Source organism: Dysidea avara, chromosome 9 (assembly GCF_963678975.1).
Source record: "Dysidea avara chromosome 9, odDysAvar1.4, whole genome shotgun sequence".
NCBI classification, from domain to species: Eukaryota; Metazoa; Porifera; class Demospongiae; order Dictyoceratida; family Dysideidae; genus Dysidea; species Dysidea avara.
The window spans coordinates 32,155,725-32,167,744 of record NC_089280.1 but is presented as its reverse complement, the minus strand read 5'-3'; positions in this window follow the sequence as shown (position 1 = coordinate 32,167,744).

The window sequence follows — 12,020 nt, the reverse complement described above, 5'->3', positions numbered from 1 at the left end:
AGAATTGTTTGTTTTTGCTTTATTAGTACCAAAGTTCCATGCTACATATATCTGAATCTAGCATCAATTGAAGCTAATAAATTTAATGTCATACAGGGTTTGCATTCCTAAACCCCTTCAAGCTCAACTTTATAAACTCAAATGATACCACAGCATTTACGCTGTAATGTTATAAGGGGTTATTGTGGCCAAAAACTAGTTGTATATGTATGTGACTTTCAACTCTAATTAATACAGTGATGGGGCCATATAGTTGAAAAAGTCAGATTGAAATATACAAAGTTGAAGTTATTTTTGTGTGCATTTTAAATCTCTACAGTGACCATAAGATCCAATCCTGTCTTTGTCTTTGACAATCCACTATTATGTATTGCCTTATAATCCAATAGCATTTTAAGGTGTAGTTCTATTTTTCTAAAATTGCTTACAACTGAACTTTGTACCCCCACGTACAATCTTTCAGTACAATGGAGTATTTGGTTAAAAATAGCTTCCAGATCCAATCTTGTGATAGCTATAGTCCAAAAATTTCCAGAGGAAGCATCACCCCAAAGTCTCAGACCCCCCTAGCTGGAAAATTCTACGTATATGTACCTTACACACTGCATGGTGAGTGTTACTGTTACAGCCCTCTCTCCATTGTTACTGTTTGGACGTTATTTATAGTTTGAGCCATGAAACTGTAAAGCACATTAGCTATACCTTAAGCCAAGCAATGCACTAAATTTAGTGATCTTGTATATTGATCAATTTACCATATAAATTTTATTAATTCATGAATTGATGTAATCACTAATTAGCAAAAAAACCTCTAAATTGCTAAATTTAATGTCAGTGTTTATTCTATAGGGCCGTGTTCCCCCCCTAAAATCTCAGACTCACCCCCTAAAAATTGTGACCACTACACTATACTTTCTTTTAAAATAGCACACAAAACTATCAAAAGTACCTTCAGATTTCAATCTCAGAGTGTTTAATGTGTAAAATTTTCCCAGGTTAGAAACTTACAATGTATATATGCTCTCAGGATTAAATCTCCAAAAGTACAAATACAACTATCAAAAAATTTCTACACAAAGTGATGGCTATTCCATATCTGAGAGCCCAGTTTACCCTGTTTCTTAGTTGTTTTCTATACAGTAAATAGCATGTTTAGCTCTTAAAATCGTCCTTAAATTCAATCTCATTTTAAAAGTTTCTAAGTCAGTTTACTTTCAAATGGCATGTTTACAGCCAGCAAAATACCCCCAGATTTTAGTTCAGAAAGCCTGGTTTTGAAAAAATTCCTTGTTTGCTATAGAATCGTGGTATCATACAATTATGGCCAGTACAAAATTGTGATTCAACATACACAGTACACTACTAATATTAATAATTCACGTGAGGTGCAATGGTTGTCCTAGATATTGCACCATTACATCATCATTTCTACACTCATGCATCAAGCCCTACCAACCATAGAATCTGAATCACAAAAATCGACACTCATGATACAGCTAAGTGGTCAGTTGGAACTATTCAACTGTTTTACATAGTTGTGAGCTTGTAAGCCAGTTATCAACCATAGACTTTCAACTGGTTACCCCCCAAATTCCTGATTCACCCCCAAAGGAGAAATCCTACTGTTTAATATACCGCTAAAATAAAGTATTTGAAACACAAAATTAATGGTGCAAGTATTGATCATGTATAGCTGCATCCTTCGCCTTCCTGTTCTTTATGTAAAGAATAGTTACTGGCTGTGCCCTTATATGACAGCTAGTATTACAACTGTTCTGGAATAATGGTGTCATTTTATCATTATTACACTTAGGTGACTCACAATGCTTTACAAGCATTGTGAAAGCAATGTGAATCACTTAAGGCTCCTATTTGGTGATTATTAGTTTCTCATCCAGTTTTTCTAATTATTATGATGCAGGTGGGAGAGAATTACCATTAGGCCATTATAATATCAATACACCGATGTCCAAAGATTTTCTTTCTTTCCTCCCACAAATTAACATTGGTTTTTAGTGGCATTCTCTATCGACTTCAGCTCGGACTTCATCATAGTGGGATTTCAGTTGAATGTTGAAAAACCATCGAAAATAGAATCCACTGCAGTAATTTGCCAAGGAAACAGCAGTTCTCCTGGTGATGTATAGCGCTCTGTAGTGTTAATTAAAAAAAAAAACGTCCATTCAATACAAATTATGACGGTTTGGTATCATGTGTTCTTCTGAGCATGCACAGAGTAAATAATGGCTTACCATGCGGTAGCTTAAGAAGGATGCGGGCGGTGGATGAGAAACTAATAATGATCAAATAGGGGCCTAAACAAAGTGGCATCATTTTTCAGTCAAAAATATTGCCAAATTTTTGGCTAAATTTGCAAAACTTTTCTGTGACATGCCCCCAGACCCTCCTAGGTAGAGCATGCTCTGCCATGCTGAGTGTACTTCGCACACTATACCTAGTTGTATTAACCAGTTGTCACTTTTCTTAGCCAACCAACCATTATGTTAGCACCCCCCATTCTGAAATCCTAGATCTGCCCCTGAATCTACATATGTTTACTTCCCTCAGCAAGAAATCTTATACAGTTTACAGTGGAACCTCTCTGTAACAGACATTTTGGTATTGCTGCTGCAGAGGTAGAATGTATGGAGACGACCTGTTAGTACCAAACTCGTTGTCCATGTAATGGAGAGCTTTTTTATTGTGTCCTCTATTCAGAGAGTTTGTAAAGAGAGATTCCACTACATGTAATACTAGTATAATGCATACCACTTAAAATTCGGGTTGAGTTTACTCCGAGGCTTAGTTTCATTGCCTCTTCTTCCTTTTCTTTCCATGCATAAAACTCTGCCATGCTAGTAAACTTCAAACTCTTCTTCCCTGCATGTGAATAATATGAGGGTGTGTGTCATAGTTATTAGTTAAAATAACCAGGTGCATGTGTATAGCCTAGAACATTGACACCACCATATTAATAATCACCACAAAAGTGCTGCAATACTCAGCAATGGCTACCGTGTTTCTATCTACCTAGTGAATGATCATGAACTTCTTCACAGTAACTTATCGGCTCCTTGTTTGTTCTATAATTCTTTACTCCACAACTGAAAGGACATGAAAGTTTCTTGTACATTCATCACTGTCTATTCCGTGGACTTGTTTAAGATATTTATTCAGACGGTACTTCCTTTTGATGGACTTTGTACATCTGGAGCACACATGGTGTGATTGTTCCACCTGTGTATATATAACTTATATATAGCTTGCATCTGGTAATTTGCCGTTCTGCACACTTTGGCGTATTATGGAGGTAACTTGCCTTTGTTAATAAAGGGAAGATTTTACGTGGATGTTTTCTTTGTTTATGAAGGGAAGATTTTATGCCAATGTCTTCTTTGTGTACTTAATGGAAAGATTTTATGCAGAGTAAGTGACATAAAACCAATGCATGCAATTGCATAGTATGTGCTTACTAAAAGGAAAATTTTATGCAAATTGTCATTTAGCATATAATTGACTTGAATAGTGAAAATTATACTTGAGTACTCATTGAGATCACATGACCCAGCTCAAAGCCTCATAGTAATTAATTTTTAAATGAAATGATACCATAAAGGCTGTAGTAGTGGATTGGTATTGCAATTTGATACGGGTCACTTGTCAGGAACACCAATATCAGCACTTTCTGTACCAATGCTGTTACTTAAAAACATTGATATTAAATATATCACAATTGCAATAATTTAGTACCTAGTATTTGTGAACACTCAATCACATTAACTCTAGAGAGCAGTCAAATGCTGAAAGGAAATAATAGTTTCAGCTAGCTGTAATAAAAATTTAATTAAAACTTGAAACAGCTAGAGATTGCAAACAAATAGAAATCAGTACTGCTACAATTAAGAATGTCAAACCATTCTAAGACCCCAGCACTTCAAGAATATGCAAATAATGATTCTTACATGAATACAAAACTACTAGTTTTTATAGAGTTTAGAGCATTCACTTGTAGCTACAGCTTAGAGTTAGCTACTCGGTGGCTAAGTGAACTGGGCTTTAGAATGGATATCACGATACCCTTTCAATGTGCACATTTTAAGCAATATCGATATCGTTCTCATGTCAAAATCAGTGGTCGAATTGAGGGTATACGGAGGTATACGAAGTGCACCTTGATATTTTTTTGTAATTGAATCAGTAGCTAGCTATCCATGTTAACAGTGTAGCTATCAAGAGCATCCATCTTCCTTTCATGAGGTGTGTATTAATTAGAACATGATGTTTTATTTTGCAAGTATTCAATCTAATTTTTTATATCATCTACCCCTTCCACTGCATGTGTCTACCAAGGAAGTAATTGGTGATCAGTTGATATGAAAAGCAGCAAAGCAGTGAAGAATATTGTAGTGAGTCTAGTGTATATACAGAGCAAGTTAACTAGCAGTGACACATTTACTGTACCTAGTTTTTGGAACTAGAAAATGTGGCTGGATAAAAAATGTTCCTACCTTTGGCTTATTTGTGTAAATCATAAATTGGGTTGCAACACTTGTAAATAGTTACCATCTCTTTAAATTAGGTGTAGATGCTGCAAAGAATATTCATCTTTCTCATAAATGGCAATCAAAATTACCACCAGAATCATTCTCAAAAGGTCAATATTTCGAAAATTTCCTTATAGACTTTATTAGTATTCATACTCCCAGCATTGAATTTTCATAAACATTGACAATTTACATTTACAAATTTTATTCAAAATCGCTACCAAATTCAATCTCAAAATTATTGAAGAAACTATACTAACTAACTCTGTTTTATAGCTCAGTATATAGCTACTCTTACCATTCATACTTCCAGTGTTGAACTCAGCCAATTTCAGCCAAAATCAATCTCAGAATGTCAGTTTTCAAAATTTCCATGGGGAGCAGCCTAGGTCTTTACACTAATTAATTTTTTTAGCTTAGTAGCTATAACAAATCTTAACATGTTTGCATGAAATTTCACTTCTGTCGTCAAAATTCAGCAACCTACATCCCTGTTGCAATGTTAAATGATGACAATCATCCTCTACACCGGTTACCATCATTGTACCAGATCTCAATTTCTGAATTCTGACTTGCTGTACTCCTTATTCTTTCCATGCTTCTTTATTCTGAGGAGAAATTCTAGTGGCTTAAATGAACACTCATTAGCTATCATTTGGTACTTTTCTCATCATGCTTTCCTTTAAGTGCAGCATTATTAGAATACTGCTGCTGATTGACAGAACTGTGATAGGAAGCTTTTAGTTATCTGCTGCAGTGATATCCTATGAAGCAAAAAACTTGTCTTATTCATAAAGAGACTACATTACTGCTTTGCTGCATATGATAATGTTCTTTAATCACCATTCGTTGCAAGTAAACCTTGCCTGCTCAAGTCACTGCTTGAAGTTTCTTAGTTTACTAGAGTGGTATATCCCCAGTATATGGAACAGTTAATTGTTTGTTATTTTAGTAGCTTTTCAGTAAACCTGCATTCACTGATGTTTACTGAGAGTTTAAAACTTAGTAAAACAATTATGTTCCATATACTTAAAGTTACTGACATTTTACTATCTGTACAACAACAGTAAAGCATCTTAACAAATTAGTAAACTAAGAACCTTCAAGCAGTGAGTCCAATGGTGCTATGTGGAGCTTGGTCCCAATCACTTGAGATCATATTTGTAAAGCATTTGTAGATGATTTAGCTTGGTCCACATGAAGATTTTTACTGCTTGAGTTTTCATTTTTACTATTTTGCACTACATTAAGACTACTAACTTTGCTATTGTATAAGAAATGTCAGGAGCTTATGAACAGCCGAAGATGGTGAAGGAACATGAAATTTACACTGCCTGCTAGGTGCCATCACAATCCAAATCAATCGCTGATTAGTTTCCATATAAGGAAAGTAAAATCCCATTTATTTGAAGCCGTATACAAAATTGCACATGACCAGTGACACATGGCGATGGTAAAGTTGGCTGAGTCTTCCTTGAAGTCTTTCTCTTCTTTGATGGTGGCGAACTCATTTCTACTTTGTGCAGCTGGAGCACCATTTGCACATGATATAAAACAAACACAGTGACGTAATTTGGATTGTCATGGAACTCAATTTCATGCTACTTCGCCTAAGCTCCTGGTAATGTATTTAGTACTATGTAACACAATGTAATCTTGTTCCATGGTATGCTCAACATGTCATGCATAGAAATATGCATCAATGCATTGCCAAAACAATTATTCATCATAAAACAGTCAACTTGTCATAATTTTGTGACTACTCTCAGCTTGACTAAGAAACTAATATTGCTGTGTGCTGCTCAATATACAAGTAAAACAAGCATATCGCAATCGTATCTTTGAATTGGTTGGGTATCAAAGCTGTGTTCTTAAGATATTGTCTGGCTTGAGCGGTTCCTTTGACTAAAGTAATCATACAGTCCAACCGATAAAACCCGCAATTGTAATACCATGTTCTAACATAGTAAAGCATAATGATGCATGAATAATGTTCTGAGGGCTATTAGTCCACACTTTAAAGCCATGGTCAATCATGCAGTAAAACAAACAGGGTGAGTGCTCTGTAGTTCTGTACAGTACTAATTGTTTTAAAGTGTAGTAGTACTGTATAGTATGGAATAGGTACCACACATATTTATACTCTCCTGCCATAAAACGTCATCATAACCTTTCTTCATGACAACTTGTCTACAAGTATAGATCATAGAAATAAAAGCCACTGAAAAAGGAGACCAAAAGGAGACCTTTTACAACCTCAGCTATGCATTTACTAAAGGACACTTAATTCCTACTCCAGTTGTGGCTATACTATATTGACAGACTGTATAATGATCGAAGTAGGAATTAAATGTTCAGGTGTATATAGGCAATCTCCCTTCTTTCAGGGCCTTTTTATATCTGATCCAAACTTAAATACACTTTTCCGTATAGTGCCAATTTTGAATAATTCTATTTACCCATCTCTCCTTGGATATATATATATCTAATCAAAAACAGCCAAGCTGTAAAAAAAGGTGCGGCCCTCAAAAAGGCCATGGTGAAAAAAGATGTGAAATCCAAGGTGGCGGCCAAGAAATGGCTGTGATGGTAGGTTAATGGTTACATTTTAATAACAACAATTCAGGTGAATTTGGTGCCAAGACCAAGCGGCACAAAATTCACCTGAATTGTCGTTATTAAAATGTAACCATTAACCTACCATCACAGCCATTTCTTGGCCGCCACCTTGGATTTCACATCTTTTTTCACCATGGCCTTTTTGGGGGCCGCACCTTTTTTTACAGCTTGGCTGTTTTTGATTAGATATCACTTCTTTTTGTATTTTTATACTGCAAAGCCAGCCTATGGCTGGCTTTGGGGCTTTTTTTAACCCATGTGTTTTTTTCTTTAACACAGGAAGAAGAAAAGAACTTAAAGAAGAATTTTAGTACTTCAATTATTTTTGATTTTATTAGTAATTATACAAATTATATACATATATTTATTACATGCCCATTATTCCCCACAGGATTTTTTTTGCAGCTGATCTCTCTACTGGGTGACTTGAAATGTAGCTGAACTATATACAGGATGGTTTCTTTGTAGCTGAACTCTCTACAAGGTAACCTCTTCTATCTGATCTCTCTACAGGGTATTTTGTTTCTAGCTGAACTCTCTACAGGTGATTTGTTTGCAGCTAAACTCTCTACATGGTGGTGTCTTTGTAGCCGAACTCTCTACATGATGGTTTCTTTGTAGCTAAACTCTCTATAAAGTGACTTCGTCTAGCTGAACTCTCTACAGGGTGATTTTTTTTGTAGCTGAATTCTCTGCAGGGTGATTTGTTTGCAGCTGAACTCTCTACATGATGGTTTCTTTGTAACTGAACACTCTACAAGGTGACTTCTTCTAGCTGATCTTTCTACAGGGTGAATTGTTGTAGCTGAACTGTCTAAAAGGTGATTTGTTTGTAGCTGATCTCTCTGCAGGTTGATTTGTTTTAGCTGAACTCTCTACAGGGTGATTTATTTGTAGCTGAACTCCTTACATTGTGTGTAGTTTCTAGCTGATCCCTCTACAGGGTGATTTGTTTGTAGCTGATCTCTCTACAAGTTGATTTGTGTGTAGCTGATCTCTCTGCAGGTTGATTTGTTTGTAGCCGATCTCTCTATAGGGTAATTTGTTTGTAGCTGAACTCTCTATAAAGTGATTTGTTTGTAGTTGATCTCTCTGCAGGTTGATTTGTTTTAGCTGAACTCTCTACAGGCTGATTTGTTTGTAGCCGATCTCTCTACAAGGTAATTTGTTTGTAGCTGAACTCTCTACAAGTTGATTTATGTGTAGCTGATCTCTCTGCAGGTTGATTTGTTTGTAGCCGATCTCTCTACAGGGTGATTTTTTTGTGGCTGACCTCTCTTCAGGGTGATTTGTTTCTAGCTGATCTCTCTACAGAGTAATTTTTTTGTAGCTGACCTCTCTTCAGGGTGATTTGTTTCTAGCTGATTGCTCTACAGGTTGATTTGTTTGTAGATGAAATCTCTACAGGGTAATTTGCTTGTAGCTGAACTCCATACTTTGTGTCTAGTTTGTAGCTGTTCCCTCTGCAGGGTGATTTGTTTGTAGCCGATCTCTCTACAAGGTAATTTGTTTCTAGCTGAACTATCTATAAGGTGATTTGTACATAGCTGATCTCTCTGCAGATGGATTTGTTTTAGCTGAACTCTCTACAGAGTGATTTGTTTCTAGCTTATCTCTCTACAGGTTGATTTGTTTGTTGCTGATCGCTCTAAAGGTTGATTTGTTTGTAGCTGAACTCTCTGCAAAGTGTTTTGTTTGTAGTTGATTTCTCTACAAGGTGATTTTTTGTAGCTGACCTCTCTTCAGGGTGATTTGTTTCTAGCTGATATCTCTACAGGGTGATTTTTTGTAGCTGACCTCTCTTCAGGGTAATTTGTTTCTAGCTGATCGCTCTACAGGTTGGTTTGTTTGTAGCTGAACTCTCTACAGGGTGATTTGCTTGTAGCTGAACTCCTTAAATTGTGTGTAGTTTCTAGCTGATCTCTCTACAGGGAGATTTGTTTGTAGCTGATCTCTCTACAAGTTGAATTGTGTGTAGCTGATCACTCTGCAGGTTGATTTGTTTGTAGCCGATCTCTCTACAAGGTGATTTGTTTGTAGCTGATCTCTCTGCAGGTTGATTTGTTTTAGCTGATCTCTCTACAAGTTGATTTGTGTGTAGCTGATCTCTCTGCATGTTGATTTGTTTGTAGCCGATCTCTCTACATGTAATCTGTTTGTAGCTAAACTCTCTATAAGGTGATTTGTCTGTAGCTGATCTCTCAGCAGGTTGATTTGTTTGTAGCCGATCTCTCTACATGTAATCTGTTTGTAGCTAAACTCTCTATAAGGTGATTTGTCTGTAGCTGATCTCTCTGCAGGTTGATTTGTTTTAGCTGAACTCTCTACAGGGTGATTGCTTGTAGCTGAACTCCTTACATTGTGTCTAGTTTCTAGCTGATGTCTCTACAGGGTGATTTTTTGTAGCTGAACTCTCTACAGGGTGATTTGTTTCTAGCTTATCTCTCCACAGGTAGATTTGTGTTGATTTGTTCATTGCTGATCGCTCTAAAGGTTGATTTGTTGCAGCTGAACACCCTGCAAAGTGTTTTGTTTGTAGCTGATCACTCTAAAGGGTAATTTGTTTGTAGCTGTACTCTCTCCACGGTGACTTGTGTGTAGCTGAATTCTGTGTAACTGAATTCTCTAGAGAGTGACTTAATTGTAGCTGAATTCTCTACACAGTGCATGACTTGTTTATAGCTGAACTTTCTTCAGTGTGACTTGTAATGTTCTGAATCTCTATAGTGATATATTTGCTTAACTCTCCACATGGTGACTGTCTTCTTGCTGAACTGTCTATAAGATTAACTGTTTGCAGCTGAACTCCCTACAGAATAACTTGTGATGTAATAAAATTCTATAATGGAGTAAATAAATTATCAGAATGCTCTATTAGGGTGACTGTTCTATTAGAGTATCTCGATCTCGCATTTGCTACACGGAGTTGGCTTTCGAATCATAACTCAGTGGTTTGTAATCCGATTCTTCTGTACTACTGCAAGGACTTTCAATGAAGATTATTCCAGCTATACACCGATTTTCAGCTCATTGCTCTAAGCGGTTTGCCTAGTAGGCGTGAAAACTAATACTTTTATATTTATAAAAAAATCGATCGCGTAATTGTGACACAGGTTGGGTTTTGTGTCATATCTCCATGGTCTTTATCTCGATTCCTTTCAAACCACCAAAAGGCACTCCTACGATGGTTACTCCATCTACATAGCAATTTTCAACTCATTCCATGAAGCGGTTTACCCTGTAGGCGTGACAACAAATCGATCTTGTTTTACGCGAATAATCGGTCATAACTCCTGAACCATTCATCGGATTTGTACCAAAGTTGATGCTAGAATTCGCCTTTGGACTCCCTTTCTGTGTGCCAAATTTCAAGGCGATCGGAGTACGCGTTTGCGAGTTACAGCAATTTTTGCAAGTGTGCGAAAAGACGAAGAAGAAGAAGAAGAAAAAAACGAAGAAAAAAACGAAACTTTGGCAGCTCGTATCTCGGAAATGGCTGGAGCGATTTCCTTCAAATTTGGAATGTAGACTCCCTTGGCTGGCGGGCAACTGTGTAGCAAATTTGGTTCCAATCAGATAAGTGATCACCGAGATACAAAGGTGTGAAAATGACGTTTTCGTTCTTCCTGTCAATATACTCACGGTGTGGCGCGCCGGCTTCTTGGGCCGCACGACACACTACCGTGTGTCTTGATATGCCAAATCTGAAACCAAAAGAGCTTAGCTATAATCTGGCTAAGCACCTACCCGCAGGCTAAGCTCATATGCATCCAGTGGTAGCTAGCTATAAGCTCTCAGGTAAGCTTGCTTCGTTTGGACCAGTTTGGTGAACAAAACTGATAGCTAGCTATATACTGCATGTGGTTTGGTGGACTACATCCCAAAACTCACACCAGACTGGAAAACTGGTTTGGAAACCCTTGGTTTGACCCAGACCGATTTGGTTGGGCCGGACCAGTTTTGGATACCAAGAATGGTCCAGCTGGACCAGTTTTGATCAAAACTGATCCGGCTGGACCAATTTTTTCCCTAGGACAAATTTGGCATTACATGCCATCAAGAGTTTATAATGTGTTAGGGAGAGTATCAAACTTCGCTATACACAATGAAAAATGAGCCTGTAAAGTAGCCCCGCATACCTTTGTGTCCTCTCATAAATTTCACCACTGTTGATTGCCCAGATTTAACATCTTCTTTGTTTGTTCAGGTGTTCCACATTGAATCACTATGGCTAAAGCCCCATCTAGACGTGTCATGTTCACTATCAGAACTATCGAGGCATGGAACGGCGACCATGATGAAACCTCGAATTAAGATGTCACATGCAAAGTTGATATCTATGGCTTTGAGGTTAGTTGGCTGTGTCTTTCTCTTTGTACTGAGTTCCTCAGCACGCTGTGTCATACTTTTACAATGTTTTTTCACTCTGTAGCTTCAGTCTCTCAACGTGTATGCACACGTCCATTGTACTTGTACTTAGTAGTCACCAGTCAACACAAATCACCGAGTTGTTTGAACAATGCCATAGGACTTTACGGGCTCATATTTCACAGGGTATAGTGTAGTTCCACACTCTCCCTACACCATTATAAACTCTTGATGCCATTTAGATGTTGATTACTCCTTCTGTTTGTCTGTTAATTCTGCCAAGTCCTGAATAGAAGCAAAAAGTCGCAGTAACTTGAAGGGCATAAAAGAATCTAGGATGTCTTGCTTTACTTTTGCTATAATTATAGTTTGGAAATTTTGCGAACATTTCATCTGTGACTTTCTTTTTGTTACCATTCAGAGAATGGTTTACCTTCTCTGCAACCCTTTGGTATGTTATAATTGCATGCTCTTTCAATTTCAAACTTG